The following is a 17,768-nucleotide window of genomic DNA, read 5'->3' as shown; positions in this document are numbered from 1 at the left end:
ATCATAAGTTAACATTTTTACTATAATAAGAGTCGTGTCTGAAACCAATTTAATAATTGTTATGCCTAATGATCTCTTATACCATCATGATTTTCAAGCGTGCTCGTAGTAACCAATTATATTTTCCCAAACGTGTGTATTTGAACCGATGGAATGAACATGACACAATTATTCTATTGTGTAGCAGTTTAGCCGCTTGGCCTAGTGGATAGAAGGCTTGCCTGCGGAGCTGAAGGTTTTTAGGTCAAATCAAGTACGAAGTGGATTTGTCGCTCCAATATTTTATCGCTATAACTGGACACACAAATGACCAACAGACAAACACTGAGCTTTGTAATTATATGGATTAACAAATTTGAATGTTCATAATCTGTTTTGTGTTGCACATGGTAAAAGTGATTTGGATTTGAAGCCAGCCGAATATGATTCTACATGCCATCATTTTCACAGATTGAGATTAGCACAATTTTGGAAGGGCTATTGGTTTGTCTCGCTCCTAAATGCTTCAACAGGAGGGAAATGGTTGTTTTATATTAATCTCATTATGAGCCTTAACTATCAGTCCTGTGTGGGGAAAAATGGCGTTCATGTTTTCTACTTGTATATCTGTAAAGGAAGGTTATTGCAAACTTTGTAGAATAACCATTTACAGCACTATTAAAAATAACATAATGAATGTATTTCTGGAAAATATTACATTCTATTTATTGAATTCAACCAACCTTTATCACATATGCACTAAGGCATTCAAGATTCAGGTATTTTTACTGAAATGTCCTTTGTTAAATTTCTTAAATGTTTGAGAATGTTTATAGAGGTCAATTATACTTTTGTATTTATGAATATACATATACTGTTGTAGTAGTAATATGATTACTAGTATTTTACTGCATTCATTGTCACACGCTTGCTTTATAATGTTGAAGTCATTCTATTTTTTGCTGGTTACCATACTGGGCCTTCGCACTGCTGTTGCCGAGAGATCGGATAAGGAAGAGTTTGATTTGATATCTAATTATAAAATTGTACAAACAAAGGTATGTATTAACTTTCTGAATTATTTTATAAGTTTGGCTTGTTTGGTTTTTGTGTTCTGGAAAACATCGCCCAATTTTTCTGTGCCTGAGCCACGCAACCTTTCGTTTAGAAAGTATGTGATTGTCTTACTTATGTATATAAGTTTTCAAGGTTCTGCATATAACATATACATGTGTATACATGCGGTATATATAATATGGATAAGAGGGAAAAATACTTAGCTAGAAGTCACTACCAATCTGTTTCGCGCTATCGCACACTTCCGGTGGCAACCTGAAAGGAACAGTTGCTCGAGACAGATTTGTAGTGCCTTCTAGCTACATATTTTTTGTGCTTACTCATATCATTATTTTGCTCTGCATAAATTTAATTTTCAGTGTAGAGTTCTTTTTAGTTTGTGCTCTAGTAGTACTAACTGCATATAAAGACAACATACGTACATATTCAATATTATGTTACTTAAATTGAAATATCAGTATTTAAAAGCCTGACCAACTTGTACATAGGATGAATCATGAAAGATCATAATAAATCACATTAGGCTGACAGCCTTTTCGTTTCTAGTTTCAAAATATTGTTGGCACAATCAAGATTCACTACTCAATGAGAATTTTTGTTATCCCAATGTGTGTGAGCTAGACATGTTCTTTCTTGTAATTGCTTGTTTGGTAACTTAAAAACAAGTTTGACCATTCGCAATTCTTAGTCAAAGATATATACACCGAGATTGGTCATATTCATTTAGTAAAATATCATTAAACACAAACAAGAGGCAACCAGTTTGTATCTAATAGCGTCAAACTTGCATTATAGAGCTCCCATAAGAATAGTTAAAAGTGCTCTGCAGTCGTGTTTATATCATCAGGTCTCAAACTCTTAGATTACGTAGATGACTGGTTGGACATTGCATCTACCTTATATAATATCGTTGTTAGTACCTTATGCTATCAGCTGACCTTTCTGTGTTTCCATTGTCTACATACGTTAACAAGATAGAGATTATTGAAAATCAGCTCTCTGTTAAAGTACTCGATGTATATAGACAATTTGGTAAAAAAAAACTTCGTTTCACCAATCAAAAGGCTCGCTATAAAATTATCCAATCAAATTGAAATTGTTTTTAATTCCAATTGGTCATGAATCAAAATGGTCGCTATTGTCTTGCTGATATCCATACTGTAATCTTGTGCTATTACTTCATCTACTCTGACCTAGTTAAATTTTTAGATAAAAGAGCGAGTGAAGGCAGTGATTAAAATTGATTTGGTGACAGTTAGCGGCGAAATAGCATTTTCCTTGAGCCTTACCGAGGAAAAGCAAGAGCCACACAAATTCTACAGGAAATTAACTAGTTTCAAGGTAGAAAACAGCAGCGGTATATATGACATTCCTAACACTATCATATACTACCATGGACACGTGAGCTCCATAAACACCCAGAGTTACGTTCATGGAACTCTCTATCATGATCTGACATTTGAAGGGGTGGTCGTCCTTCATAACGTAACGTTTTATTTAGAAGCATTGGACAGGCATAAACCTGGTCGAAAGGATCTTAGTATATTATATTTTGAAGATGATGTCGAGCATGTTACAAAAGACTATGTATATTTGGCACAACCGACTTCAGAGCCGCATAGACATCCTTATTACCTTACCTCTTTATACAGAGAATATCACCAGTCCATAAATGAGATACACGAAGCTCGTAACAGGTACGATAAAGGAAGCTAAAATTTAGAACTTTCGTGAAAACTAGAACGTTTCATGAACCTCTGGTACAAAACCTTAAATAACTTAGCTCAATATTGGTCTGCTATTTGCTAGATGATCTTACTCTGTAAACCATATCAAATAAATTGTAGTAAAAACATGGAACTAGGTTTAGAATTGGTGTATTTTGTCAGTAGATTTGGAAGTAGGTACAATTGTCCACAACTCATAGATATATTGTTTAGCGTTGCACCATTTTAATCTTGCATAGAGCAGTCATGGTCTAAAATGGCTGGCTTGCTAATAACAGGTTTGGGTTCGATTACCAAAAAGGGTACCAGTGCTAACAAGAGTGGTATCCAACCTTGAATTGCTCTCCACAACTAGGCATGTTTTTAGTCATCGAGGTTCCCTTGCCACTGGTTGCAGACATGTTTAGTCATAATCACAGAGCCATTTTTTGTGCTCCATTGTTCTTAAAATAATAGATTGCAGTAAGCTAAGCAGACAACTTACTCTTTCTTCGAGTGATTGCTCAAACACACAACATTGTGGATTGTACTGCTTGTAATAGAACAACTGGTTGTAATCCATTGCTACCTCATTGTGCATCTGATGTGAAAAAATTTCAATTTAGAACTCTTTTGAACTTGAATTTGTTTATACTGTGTGTTATTAATCTCTTTATATACTGTGTTTATATGACTCGAGAGCATGTACAAAATTGAGAACTTGTTAACATTAAAAATATTAAAACCTTTGATAATTAAATTAAAAATTGTTTGGTGTGCTGTCAGCTGGTAGAGGTTTCAAGGAACAACATGGTTACCTAATTGCATAACTCTCTATCTGTGGTAGGAATAATATTTGTTATTTTTGAAAAAAATCAATGTGAAGACATCCAGTGGTTGAGATACAAAATATTTTTAATTGTGATCCTGTGTTACTCAACTGTCTTTTTCATAATGGTGACACTTGAAGGATTTTTGGTGTGATTTTCTTTGTTGTTTCCTTGTGTCATTGCATGGCAAACTGTTCAATCAAAATCTTGGAAATTACGGACAGTTATTTGGCTCTCATGAAAAATAACTCACAATCATTCTGTGTTATCCACCATAGCCAGACCACTACATTCGCTCAATGCTTAAATATTTTATGATAGATCATATAAAATATTTGTATAAAATCTCCCCTGAACCTAGTTGATTACAATTCTGCCCATAAAATCCACTCAAGATCAAACATCTTGTTTGGTTTTGCTAATCAGGTGTCTTTTAGACAAATCTGTGACTCCATTTTATCTTTCTCCTATTCTTCCCTCTCATTGCTCAGTCTCTTTATTATATGCTAATTGTAATATAACAACCTTTAACGGGTTTTCTCTGCATGAACATTACAGAAGAAAACGTGCTGGCCTCATGGAAAATCGTTTCTGCGAGGTGCATGTTTTTGTAGACGGATACTTTGTGCACTATATGGCTCACGGAAACATCCTCGAGGCTGCGAAGATCATAACTCAAACCATCCGCACTGTTCACGAGGTAACGGGTCTCTTTTCCGTTAGCTTTTCCTTATTAATTTGGTTCAGTGTTGTCAGATAGAATGCTTATTTCTATACACTTTATTCAGACTTTAACCACCTTGAGTAGACTAATAGACCTCCTCTATGAATGGTATGTAAACATGCCAGTTCTCTATGTAAACCTGCCAGTTCTCTATGTGAACTTGCCAGTTCTCTATGTGAACCTGCCAGTTCTCTATGTGCACCTGCCAGTTCTCTATGTGCACCTGCCAGCTCTCTATGTGAACCTGCCAGTTTTCCAGGGGAACCTGTCAGTTCTCTATGTGAACCTGCCAGTTTTTTATGTGAACCTGCCAGTTTTTTATGGGAACCTGCCAGTTATCTATGTGAACCCGCCAGTTCTCTATGTGAACCTGCCAGTTCTCTATGCAAACCTGCCAGTTCTCTATGCAAACCTGCCAGTTCTCTATGTGAACCTGCCAGTTTTCTAGGTGAACCTGTCAGTTCTCTATGTGAACCTGCCAGTTTTTTATGGGAACCTGCCAGTTATCTGTGTGAATATATATATAGTATATATATATACTATATATATACAACATATATATACTATATATATACAGCATATATATATAGTATATATATACTATATATAGTGTATATATAGTATATATACATATATAGTGTATATATATACTATATATACATATATATAGTGTATATATACTATATATATATGGTGTATTAGGTTTTCATTTTGTCTCAACTCTTTAAAGTGAGAACGAATTTTCAAAACAATTTCAAAAGTTAACCTGGCCACATATAATTTTTCATAATTCTAGAAGTAGTGGTTATTTCTTTAAACTGAAATTTGCACCCTATTCATCACAAAATCTCCTTGCTAATGATATATAAAATGGTTAGTTTTACTAAATGCATCCATTTCATAAAAATGGAAAAGAAATAGTTTGTAGAAATTATTTCTAAACTTCCCCTAAAATGCAGGAGATTATTAACGATAAGAACAAAAAATAATATTACACATGTTTTGTGACTTCTCATGTTAGCCATGTCTCTCATAGTAAGCACTGAAACCTTGTCATCATAACAGCTTGAAAAGCTGTTATGATGACAAGGTTTTAGTGCTTACTATGAGAGCCTTGTCATCATATTTTGAAAGCCTTGTCACCATATTTTGAACTACAGAGGACATTTTTCTATTAAGCACAAGGAGGCGCTATGACTAGGATTGTAGTAGTTGTGTAATCAATGCTCTTTTGGATTCTTTCAAGCTTAGAGTGGAAAGGTTTTTGAAAGCTGTACAATATAAATTTTTTGACTTGGGCAATTTTTAAGCAATTCAAAAAAATATTATTTCTAAACCTAACACTTACCAAGAAAAATTCCGAAACCAAAAAGGCCTGTAAAAACCGATAGTTGAATAAGAATAACTGACCAGTTGGAGCGGTTGATCACAAACTTTGCTAAAGCAGTTTTGATTGGTTGAAGCAGAATCATAAACTCCCAAAAATTTTACATAACAAGATTGACGATGATTCACGATGATTGTGTTACTTGTTTCATAACAATAAGATAAATTAAACCAGATACTTAGCTTCGGCAATTTTTTGCCTTCGTTTTTGTGTACCGATTTAAAAAAGTATAAAACCAGTCAAATTGAAGGTATAGAATTTTAAATAGGTTGTATCTTGTCGAGAATTCTGTAGTGAATATAGCTAAAAAATTATTTAACTGCTGTTAAAAGTTACCATACAACAAGGAAATGAACTACGCAGTGTCAGTAAGCCGCAGGAAAGGCTTGCCAACTTTATACAGTTGAATGACATGTTGATACTAACTTGATGGAAGACATCAATGTTTGTTAGATGTTACATATCTGAATGATCTAATTTATAGAGGCGTAATTTCCTTGCTCTCCTTACTTTTATTTTCTCATCCTTTATCCGTTTTTGCTTTTTTTAGAATGCTTTCAAAAATTATGCTTTAGAGTTATGATACTTGATATAGACAGTTACGACCAGCATCTAAATGGCCTTAATGCTGAGGAGCTAAATGTGTTTTTATATATTAGCTGTTTAAAATACTCAAATCGTATCTCTAACCTGCCTGACCATCCATTACATTCCTACTTCTGCAAAAAATCATGACACCATATATCAGACATGAACATCTTGCTAATTGACCTTAGGCTATAGAATAGCGTTATGCTAAAATAGATTTTTCTTTCAATACATATAAGTCACTTAACTTTACTTATATAATACTGCTAACAAATATAATGCATTTCTATCACCAGATTTATTCACAAACTGATTTTGATGGAGATGGCTCAATAGACAGGGTCGGTATAATAATGGCTAGCCTCACTTTCATCGACAAGCTGCGAGGATATAATTACTTGACAGAGACACCGAGTGTTGGCTCCTTCTTACATACTTTTGGCTCAAACTATTGGTAGGTTTCTTCAACTGACTTTGTGCGTAACATGTGACAGGAGTGAGACTAGGGTAACCAGTGAAGAGATGAGGCAACATTTCAGATTTCACGCAATGTTCTAATTTAAACAAACTGAATTGTAAATATGTAATTGACTGAATTCTAATTTGGCAAAGGTTTCACAGATGTTTTTGTGTTTCACGCCGCAAACTCTTTGCTTTTTGCTGCAAAGAGCCAAGTCTATTTGGTACTTGCTGCTAAGCATTGATTTATTGTCATGAAGATTGCAAAGATATGTAACAAGAGAATTTTATAAAATTTATGGTGTCAAAAATGTTTTATATTTTGAGTTGTGTCAAACCCAACTTTTGATTTGCATTCTTTTCGTTTACCTCTTATTTGAAGATGCAATAAAACGCTGCCTAAAAGTGCTTATATAGTAATTTGTTTTTAAATACCCTCAGTAGGCCTACCAGACACTACACTACCCTCAGTACCCAGACTGTGAAAATTAAGTTAGATATTCAATGCTTCACTTCCATTGACATCAATTTTCATCTACATGTATACTTTATAAAATAAAACAAGCATTGCTTTTTATGTTATTACACTAGTTTTACACTACACCATTACATTATTACACTACCGATGCTGATGTGTCCAGCTCGATAGTTCTGGTTTACTTAACAAGTTACTTCAAATTTAGAGAGAACTAAATAGAATTGTCTCAGGTCACATGACTTGTTGTAAACCAATCAGATTTGATATCATTGTGAAGGTAAATGGTTACTCTTTCTGGCCTATGTGGAAGTTTTTCACTTAAATGCATATTGATGGTAAAGCAACTCTACCAAACTGTTGTTACATATACACGTATGTCACATGGGATACGGTAGGGTTAAATTAGTGATACTTAACCGCTATATTGACCTTCCTTCAATTAGTCAAGTAAACGCTTGGGTACACAGTTGGAAGTGAACACTTGAGTGCACAGCTACAATTACTGTGTTTGGTTTATGCATAAGTATGTTAAAAGATTAAAGTATGTATTTAAGGATGTTCAAATAATGTTGTTTGCTTTATTTTAATATTCACAAAGTGCTTTGTCACATCTTGAAACTAGGAAAAATTTGAAAATAGGTACTAGGTACTACAAATACCTATGGAAACCTTTTTTAGTTGTGTTGAATGGTAAAATTGCCTTACTAAAAACAATTGTATGAATTTTCAACGATGATGTCAAAAATTGAAATTTTTTTTGTACTTTGAAAATGTAACATAAATGAACTGTCGTAAATGTATTTTTCATGAGCAAGTAGCAAAACTTTTGTTCTCCATTGTTATGAGTTATTAGAACGTCTAAACCGTTATTTTTTTATCTTTTATCTGTGAACCTCAGCTTTTGTCTGTCATCGGTTTGTTGTTCGTCTGTCCAGTTATAGCAATTAAAACCTAAGAACAAAAAGACTGCATCACACTGGATTTCAACTCAAAACCTCAAAGTCTCTACACTAGTGCGTGTAACTATACGCTAAACTGTCTTAATTAATTTTGATCATCTTATCTATCACTATCTAGAATGTATTGGTTCGGCGTGTTTTCCTTCATTGCATCGGTTCGGCATATCGGAGTCGTATTACTATTACTTCTAGCGGCGATTGCAGGTTACAAGTTAAGTATGTACTTTTTAATATTAATTAATATTACTTCTTGCATTTGTTTTTCTTTCGAAAGTTTTTAAAAGCTCCATGGTCACCCGCTATTATTTTTGTTTGTCATTTTTAAATGGGGCGTTTTAATTTACAATCCTTTAATTTCTGGTTCTACTAACAACTATTCCTGACGTCAATATCTAAAAACTGTAAAACACTAAAAACTTTTCACATGGACAGTTGTATGTTGTGTTATCTTGAATAGAAATTGCTTCTACATTCTCTCTCAGTTCAGTCAGACAAGGTTCTCTCGTGCGCTACGCTGCTTTAGTATTATTTTTAGATACTTCCGATATCTCATTTTTACGTTGGTACCAATACAGCTGTATTCAAAATTTTGATGGATAGCTTCTGCTGCAACACAGTAACCTTTTTATACACACATTTGCATGTACTAATTGTTATTATTAATTCAACATATTCATTATTTTTATTTTGTTTTTTTCAGTTTGTATTAATTGTATAAGTATCAAATCATTTTTCCTTGTAGTCATTGTAATAGTACTGACTTGATCTTACCATTACTCTTTGTTTCATAACTAAACCATCTTCACTGTTGTTTATTTTTTAATTTATTTTGAACTGAACAAAATACTTTTCTTATGATATGAAGTTTAAAAAATAGAATGAAAAATGTTGTATATGTTAAATAAAAACAATTCTTCTGCTCAAAAATTTTTTGTATTAATCGAGCAATGCCAGGCATTCAGTTAGTACATTATATGAATAAAATAACTCTTGCTGTGTAAATGTGTCTCTTGTTTCTCTTTGTAGGATTAAAGGCTCTTGCATTGTTCTTGCATTCACCTATCAAGACTTTCAGCCAACTCTGGGGCTTGCATACTTGGCTAACAATGCTAAGATACCCATGTATGTAAAAATAGCATGAATTTGTCTTTATAGATACGTATTTCAAAAGCTATTTGAGGTCTGTCTGTTGTAGCCTCATATTCATACAATGACTAACCAGCCATTATAGTATAGCCAGCCAGGATAGGGAGCTAGTATAATATATTATTATATATAATATGTTATAATATATTATATATAATATATATAGTGTAATTATATTATAATATATTATATATATTATATTATAATATAATTAAATTATATATATTAAATTATAATGTATATGATGTAATTATTGTCATATTATATATATTATATTACAATTACATGCACTAAAATGAAACTAAACTCTATCAGTGTGTTAAAAATATGAAATTATATATTATTATATATGAAATTATATAAAAAAAACTTAATTATGATCATAAACAAAGTTTCATTACTAAAAGCAAATGAACTGGAGCAAGAATTTGTTGAACCATTTTCCTACAGAGCAACATAATAACATAGCTAAACAGTAAAATAATAACTATGTATTATTAGAATTCTTGAGCTGTTTACCAAATGATCAGTTAATCATTAAGGTAATCACTTAATTTAATAAATGAATGTGGTTAATTTTGATGGTCAAGCGTATAATTATGTCAAACTACTGCATACAATTATGAGTAGAATTTAGAATTACTCTTTATTTTGCTAATTTGAAAAAAAAAAGAGTGGACAACTCTGTGCGGCAAATGAATTTTAGATCACTGTTCAGCGAAACTGACACTTATACACTCAAAATTAAAAGTTTTAATTTTTTTAAAATTTTAATTCGCGAACATGTAAGGATCTTTTAGATGTTGTTTTAAAGCTGATAAAAGTGAACCATATATAGAACTCAGATGTTAAACAATTTGAGAACAAACAAAAGTCTTATTTCTCTCAATAAATGGCTGTTTATAGTTTAGATTCGCAAGTCTTAGTGTTCTCATCAGTTATGGAAATAAAATAAATCGGAAAAATCCTGTTTTATATAGGAAAGATTTTTACTGATAAAATATAACTTTTAGCACAAGTCAGCAAACTCAATCAATCAATGACTCGCATGCAAGTTTAGTTTACAATTGACATTATCTTGATAATTTGTTACCCAAATTGACCACTAGAATGAGTTATACTGTTATAGATAATAAACCTTAGTTTATATTTAGTTAGTATTTGGAATCTACAACCTATAATACTCACATAGCTTACAGAGATCATGCAAAGATGATGATGAAAGATGATGTCGTTGATCATGCAACAAATGTTTTGTAATGGTTGACAACTCCTCAATTTTCATAAGTATTCATGTGAGCTGTGAGATGCTCCATGCTATACTAATTATGTATATAATAATTGTGTGTATACTAATTATATATATACTAATTATGTGTATACTAATTATGTGTATACTAATTATGTGTATACTAATTATGTGTATACTAATTATGCATATACTAGGGTAATTATTTATATACTAATTATATATATATTAGTTATATATACTAATTATATATACTAATTTTATATACTAATTATGTATATACTAATTATATATATACTAATTATGTATGTACTAATTATATATATATTAATTATATATATACTAATTATATATATACTAATTTTATATACTATTTATGTATATACTAATTATATATATACTAATTGTGTATGTACTAATTATGTATATACTAATTATATATATACTAATTATGTATATACTAATTATATATATACTAATTATGTATGTACTAATTATATATATACTAATTATATATATATACTAATTATGTGTATACTAATCATGTGTATACTAATGATGTATACACTAATTATGTGTATACTAATGGTGCGTATACTAATTATGTGTATACTAATTATGTATATACTGTTGCTGTATATAGAAACGTACTCAGTGACAATGCTGCTGTAAACTCCTTCTTATGAGTAAGTTTTGAAGTCAAGCAAGTTTTAGGCGTAATTTTTTTACGGTTTGTAGAATAACATGGCAATGCAAAGCTGACACTGTAAACCTAAATAGCTTCTCTTATCATATGCATGTTCATTTAAAGATGAATGTGCACAACATGTTAGTAGATTTTATCAGAACTTAATGGTGTTTTTAATCATTTGCGATTGTTTCTGATGTTTGAGGTGATCTGACTACCAGGATGTTTCAAGATTAGAATCAACAAAACTTGATCACGGTTTAAAGCGTTCAGATCAAATGAAAGTGTGATTATGATGTCTATAGCTACAAAGAGACCGACAGAATAGAGATGCACAACGCTGCAACTTGAACACAATAGCCGACATCAACTATAGCAACGGTAACAACTAGTGGCGTCACTTCATATCTATTTTTCTTCTGAGACAGTTAAACTGAAATATGCATGCAGTGGGCAACTTTCATCGATTTTAATCTTGAAACATCCTGGCAGTCAGATCATCTCAAACATCAAAAACAATCGTGGATGATAGAAAAATACCGATATTTTCTGATAAAACCTACTAAACAACTATTGCGCAAGTTAATCTTTAACAAACCATAGATATCATTGCTTAGGTGTTCTTAGGTGGTGTTCATGGTCTCATAATTCAAATGAATTCTCTCACGGAGCCGAAATTCCTAGCTGATGAAGATTCTGTAGGACTTTTAGAAATAGTATCGTTGTTCATATACACATTGTTATATAATATGTTATAATAATGCGTAATAATAATGCAAAATATATAATAATTATGCAATATTACTATAATATTATATGTTATTGTTTATAATAGATATATTTTGCTGTTTAGTAAGTTATGTACTTAATATCGGGTGCTTCATATTTTGATGTATCGCAGTGGTGGCATGGGAGAACGAAGAAACCATGGAATCATCACCAACTTGCTCAGTGACAAACGGTTACCTATTCTTTCTATGCAGTTGGTAGTTGCACATGAAATAGGCCACTTATTTGGGTCAAAACATGACCCGAATGTAACAGGTAATGTAGCTTTTTGTTGGTAGCATAACTTCACCGAGGTCCTGGTTTGTTCTATTTTTATGTTGTGATGTTGAGACCTTCAGAGTTTAGAATATCAATAAAATCCTGTCTGCATATATTTTGTATAAGCCTACCACCAGGCTTGAGGCTAATACTATTGTCCAAATCCAATACATTACTATTGAAAATTCTAATGGAATTTTATGTTATTTGTATTGAGTATTGGTATTGGATATCATCTCGCTTAATATTTAATATTGGTATTGGATATTGACAGGTTAAATATTAGATATTGGTATCGAATATTGACAAGTCAAGTATCAGATATTGGTATTGGATATTGACAGGTTAAATATTAGATATTGGTATTGAATATTGACAAGTCAAGTATCAGATATTGGTATTGGATAATGACAGGCTCAGTATTGGATATTGGTATTAGATATTGACAGGTTAAGTATCAGGTATTAGTATCGGACATTGGTATTGGATCTTGTCTTGTTCAGTGTTGGGTATTGATATGTATATTGACTGGTTCAGTATTGGGTATTGATATGTATATCGACTGGTTCAGTATTGGGTCTTGATATGTATATCAACTGGCTCAGTATTGGATGTTGATGACGTATATTGGCAGGCTCAGTATTAGATATTGGTATTGCGTATTGACAAGCTAAGTGTTAGATATTGGTGTTGGATATTGACAGACCCAGTATTGGATATTGATATTGGATTTTGATAGGCTCAGTATTGGATATTGGTATTGGATATTGATCTCATTCGGCATATAGTTTGTTCAAATCAAAGTGTGACACTTAACCTTCAAAGGTCACAAGATAATAAAGTAAAATAATTATTTGGTAAGGAAGACAACTAAATTTTTACGTTTGGTTCCCATAGAAACGTTAACCAGTTTGAATACTCAAAGCATGCTTCGTGATCATTAGTATTTCGCTTATTTTACTTGAGTGACAGTTGTGGACTAGCTCTGAACTAGTGTCTCAAAACTGATCACATTGCATTACATACGACTTGATTACACAAATCTAGTTTATCTTATTTAAAGGTCGACATTGTTCTCCTGCAACTGCTGAGGGAGGCAAGTATATAATGCACCCTCATCCAACCCATGGATACAATCCTAACAATTATTTTTTCTCTTCGTGTTCAAAGAAACAAATTGGCGTAAGCATTAACCTTTTGAGCATATTCTCTAGAATTCTTACCATATTCATTAACTTATACGGTAGACGCTCCTACAACATAAATAATCCATTCCAGGAATTTTTACATTATAGGGGTTTTATGTTATACCAACTGTGAAATACATGTAAAGTTTCTAATCCATTCCAAGATCTTTCCAAACTCACCCCTTGAGCTTTTGAAAAAACAACTAAACATAACTTTTTAGTTTAATGGCGATACAGTAACTGCGGTATTATTCATTTTATGGACAACTTTTCTTTTCTTATCACATTCACTAGGTTTATGATCTATGATTACGGTAATTTTATGTTAGTTAGGGAGAGTACATATTCAATATCAATTCAAAACAATTTATTTTGCTTTTTCTGTAGACAGCAAGATTTATGATGGAAAAAAAAATTAAATAATATTGTATACGTGTATGTCCAAAATAGTGTAAAACAAAATATATATTTACTATCATAAGAGCAGCATCTGTCTGTCTGTCCAGTTGTTCGAAGCCAGGCTTGAGGTTAGAATACAAGCTTGATTTCAATGAGACTCCAACGCATGACGTTCACATTGGTACACGGCACTCTAACACCTGTATCAGTCGACCGCTTTGGAGTATTTCTAAATAACTGTGCACATACTTATTCTCTGCGCTTTATCAGTACACCTGATGATCTCTCACAGCACACTACTAGGGTATACAGGGTACTAACATGTATAATAGAGATACCTCTACATGTATGTCGTTTTTTCTCCCAAGTATGGCAAAAGAGAAAATAATGTTTTCAAGGTTAGTTATTGGACTCTCATTATTCAAATTGAATTTGAGAACTTGCACTGACTTGATGGTTTACATTATATGGAATTTTTTATGTAATACGAAGCAAAAACTTTACACAACCCCTTTACGTTAAGTGGGATTTATGTTATAGCAGCGTCTTCTGTACAATAGGTTGTTAAGCTGGTTTTCAGCATACATGTTATTCATGAGTTATGATTCATGAAAAATACTTTCATTTACCTTTTTAAAACATGAGTCATGTTGCAAATTACATTGTGGATAAGTACAGTATTTGTTGAAAGCGATTTATTAGGATATTTATATGAACAGTTTAAAACAGTTTAGGTCTATGAACAAAGTCCAAATCAAACACACAGTGTCAGAAGTTTTACTACTTGCCAGGGCACTGGCTAGAGCACTGGCTAGTAGGATTACATGTACTAGGGATTACATGTACTATAACTGTAGCGAAAGCGTAATCAACTGTTAGGTTCGTATTGCTAGTTGCTTGTCAAGTGCATCCCATAATTCCTTGCTAGAGTTACAGACTTACCAAGTTGATACTAACTCTCTACAAGCTATTACTTTCATGTTAGCTCAGTGTAAACAATGCTCTCTTTTTGCTGTTTACTCTTCTACCAAAAGTGACATGAATTTATTGCAGATAATTCAATTTTTTACCATTGGTGGATTGTTATGACTTAATGAATAACCAAAAAAATATTATACTTTTGTCAATCCATAAAGTCTCTGTAATGTTTAGAAATGACATATTTAATAATATGTTACCATGGTTAAACAATGATAATTTGATTTGTTAATAACTGGTCAAAATAAGATAGCTTAAACTGTGTTTCTTTGAAAACATTAATAAGCAAAGCTTTAGGAAATGTAATAACGAGTCTTGTGGCGTATTGAAGCGTCACAAGATGTAAGGTTTATCTGAAGTATACCAATTTGATATATCATATTTTATTTTAAAATAATAAATTTTATGAACGCCTAGAAATTGTTTTTTTAGTAAATTCGTAAGCTTCATTAATGCTAAAACGCTCATCTGATTTTACGGTCCAATTTACATCTTGGAATTTCTTCTTTTCTTGGTTTCATCTACACCTTGGAAACTCCGCCTTTAGTGGTCTCTTTTGTATCTTGGAATTTCCACCTGTCTTGGTCTCACCCTCATTTGTATTTTGGAAATTCTGCTTTTCTTGGTCTCATTCACATCTTGGAAATTTTTGCTACAACATGAGTGCCTTTTGTCTGAATACGGGTGGTTTTTTGCGATTCTTTTTAAAAGCGGCGTTACAATAGGGAAGTAAGCTCATTAAATCTTTACTGGAAATGACTATATTTGGTGTTTTTCTGTTGTACTATGACACGCTCTTAACCGTAACATAAAAGAGTCGGATGAGTAGTCATAGTATCCTACATGTAGAAGGGTCAGCGGAAAGTAAGTCTAGTTCAAAGAGATGGAGGTTTGTCTTTCCTTGATATATTTAATAATTTCCTGTCCCATTGCTAATCGTAATTTTGTTGCTTCTTTCTGACTTTCAGGCAACTCTGAAGTGGCGGGCTGAGAGAGTGCTCAAATATTATGAAGGTGCATACTGTGGCAACGGGCATGTGGAAGACGGGGAGGAATGTGATTGCGGAACTCCAATATCTTGCACGTCTTTAGATCAATGCTGCACAGCTGCTGGCCGTAAAAATGGTGAGCATATTTCTCAAGGGTCCACAGCCATAGTTTACTGACTTGGAGACAAGCACCTTACAGCTCCAACAAATAGTTTGATGATTCAGTATAATTTTTTTATAATACTTTAGTTACTTTTATATATTGTTTTTCGTAATATTATCAACCTTGTTATACAGTCAACTTCTTTGTATGTACTTCACTTCCCCTGACATTCAGTTGTCTGAACAATCTCAGAAGTGCGAATGGTTGTCCGGTGCAACCGTGTCTGTATAAGGAATAACAACTTTGACCAATCGTAGATCTCACGACATACGACGTGAACAGTGTGTTTGCTTAAGTTTCTCACCGGAATGTTATAACGTAATTTTTGTTTGTTATTACTACTACTGCTGAAAATACTATAATGCACCCTATTTCAGGTATTACAATATTTTACTCATGTATACTGTATATCTTCTTCTATCTTTTATCTATAAATGTGTGTGTCTGTCCAGTTATGGCGATAAAGTTTTAATATCGAAAGATTCGCCGTGCAGAAGATTTGATCACAGAACGCCAGCTCTGCAGGTGTCAAGCTTATTTATAGTACTACGGCGTTCAAATGCAATCAAGTGATCAATAAGGGTGAAGATATTCATCACATCGTTTAAAATACAGATAACCATATTGCGTCACATGTAACAATTACACAGCTGGCCTCACTAGGTAATAAAAAAGGTAATAAAAACAGCTTACGATCATTTGCAGGTAATATAGTGTAAAGGTAATATAGTAGGTAAGGTAATGTAATGTTTATAAACTGGTTTTTTATTACCGTGCAATGCAGGGCATTTAGCTAGTTGTGCCATAATGTAGCCTAATAATATGTGTGCAAGACAATACAAGCTGTTTATTGTACAGGATTGTTCTCAATTTTCAATGTCTGGACAAGGCCCAGTCTGTATTGGTCCGAGCAAGTGAGGATTGTCTGTACTCACTTTGGTTTGATTGGTCTATTGTATCAGTGTGTAGATTAGAAAAATTTGGAAGGAGATTCATTTTTCCAGCTATTCGTGGGTGAGCAGGTATATGAGTGTGTGGGTGTGTTAGTGTGCAGTTGTGTTAGTAGTCTGCATCCAAACTTCACACACATATACTCCACGCCTTCCGCCAACTTGCCAAAAATATTTGGTTTTAAAACTCCATCAAGTTGCTGAGAACCAGCCTCGTAAACAGCCATCTGATTAGAAACGCAAGAACGCACCTTTGCGTGGACAACTCTTAATCAACGCATTCATAGATTGTTGTTGTGAAAACATTGTAGCGATTTGCATTGAAAATCTGTGAGCATGCAGCAAACTATCTGATTGGAAATTAAAGAAATTGGACAACACCGGGTTTAATGCATTGTGGGGTGATTCCTTTCTCTGCAGCTGTCTTGTAACTCTGCATTCGATATTAGGCTTTAGAAAGACTGACAACAAGTTATGGGAATCAGTCAAGACTTGAATCTTATTAAGCTAGAGGCTAGAGTGTCAGACATACATGTACATTAGATTATAACTAGCAGTAGGTGGTAGAGCAGTAACATTTTAAGAGTGTAAAATATCTAGTACAGCCATCAGCCAATCACTGAACATTAAAGGTTAGCTGTGGTGCCAAATCACATGGTTTTCATTGTTATTCATGCATCAATTGTTGAATCGTGTCCGCTTAGCAATTTGTATTTCTTAAATAACTTTATCTATTGTATTTATGTGTTATGTGTATTATTGTATTTATCTATGTAATTATGTGT

Source organism: Watersipora subatra, chromosome 7 (assembly GCF_963576615.1).
Source record: "Watersipora subatra chromosome 7, tzWatSuba1.1, whole genome shotgun sequence".
Classification (NCBI taxonomy): Eukaryota; Metazoa; Bryozoa; class Gymnolaemata; order Cheilostomatida; family Watersiporidae; genus Watersipora; species Watersipora subatra.
Note: the sequence above shows the minus strand (reverse complement) of the source record.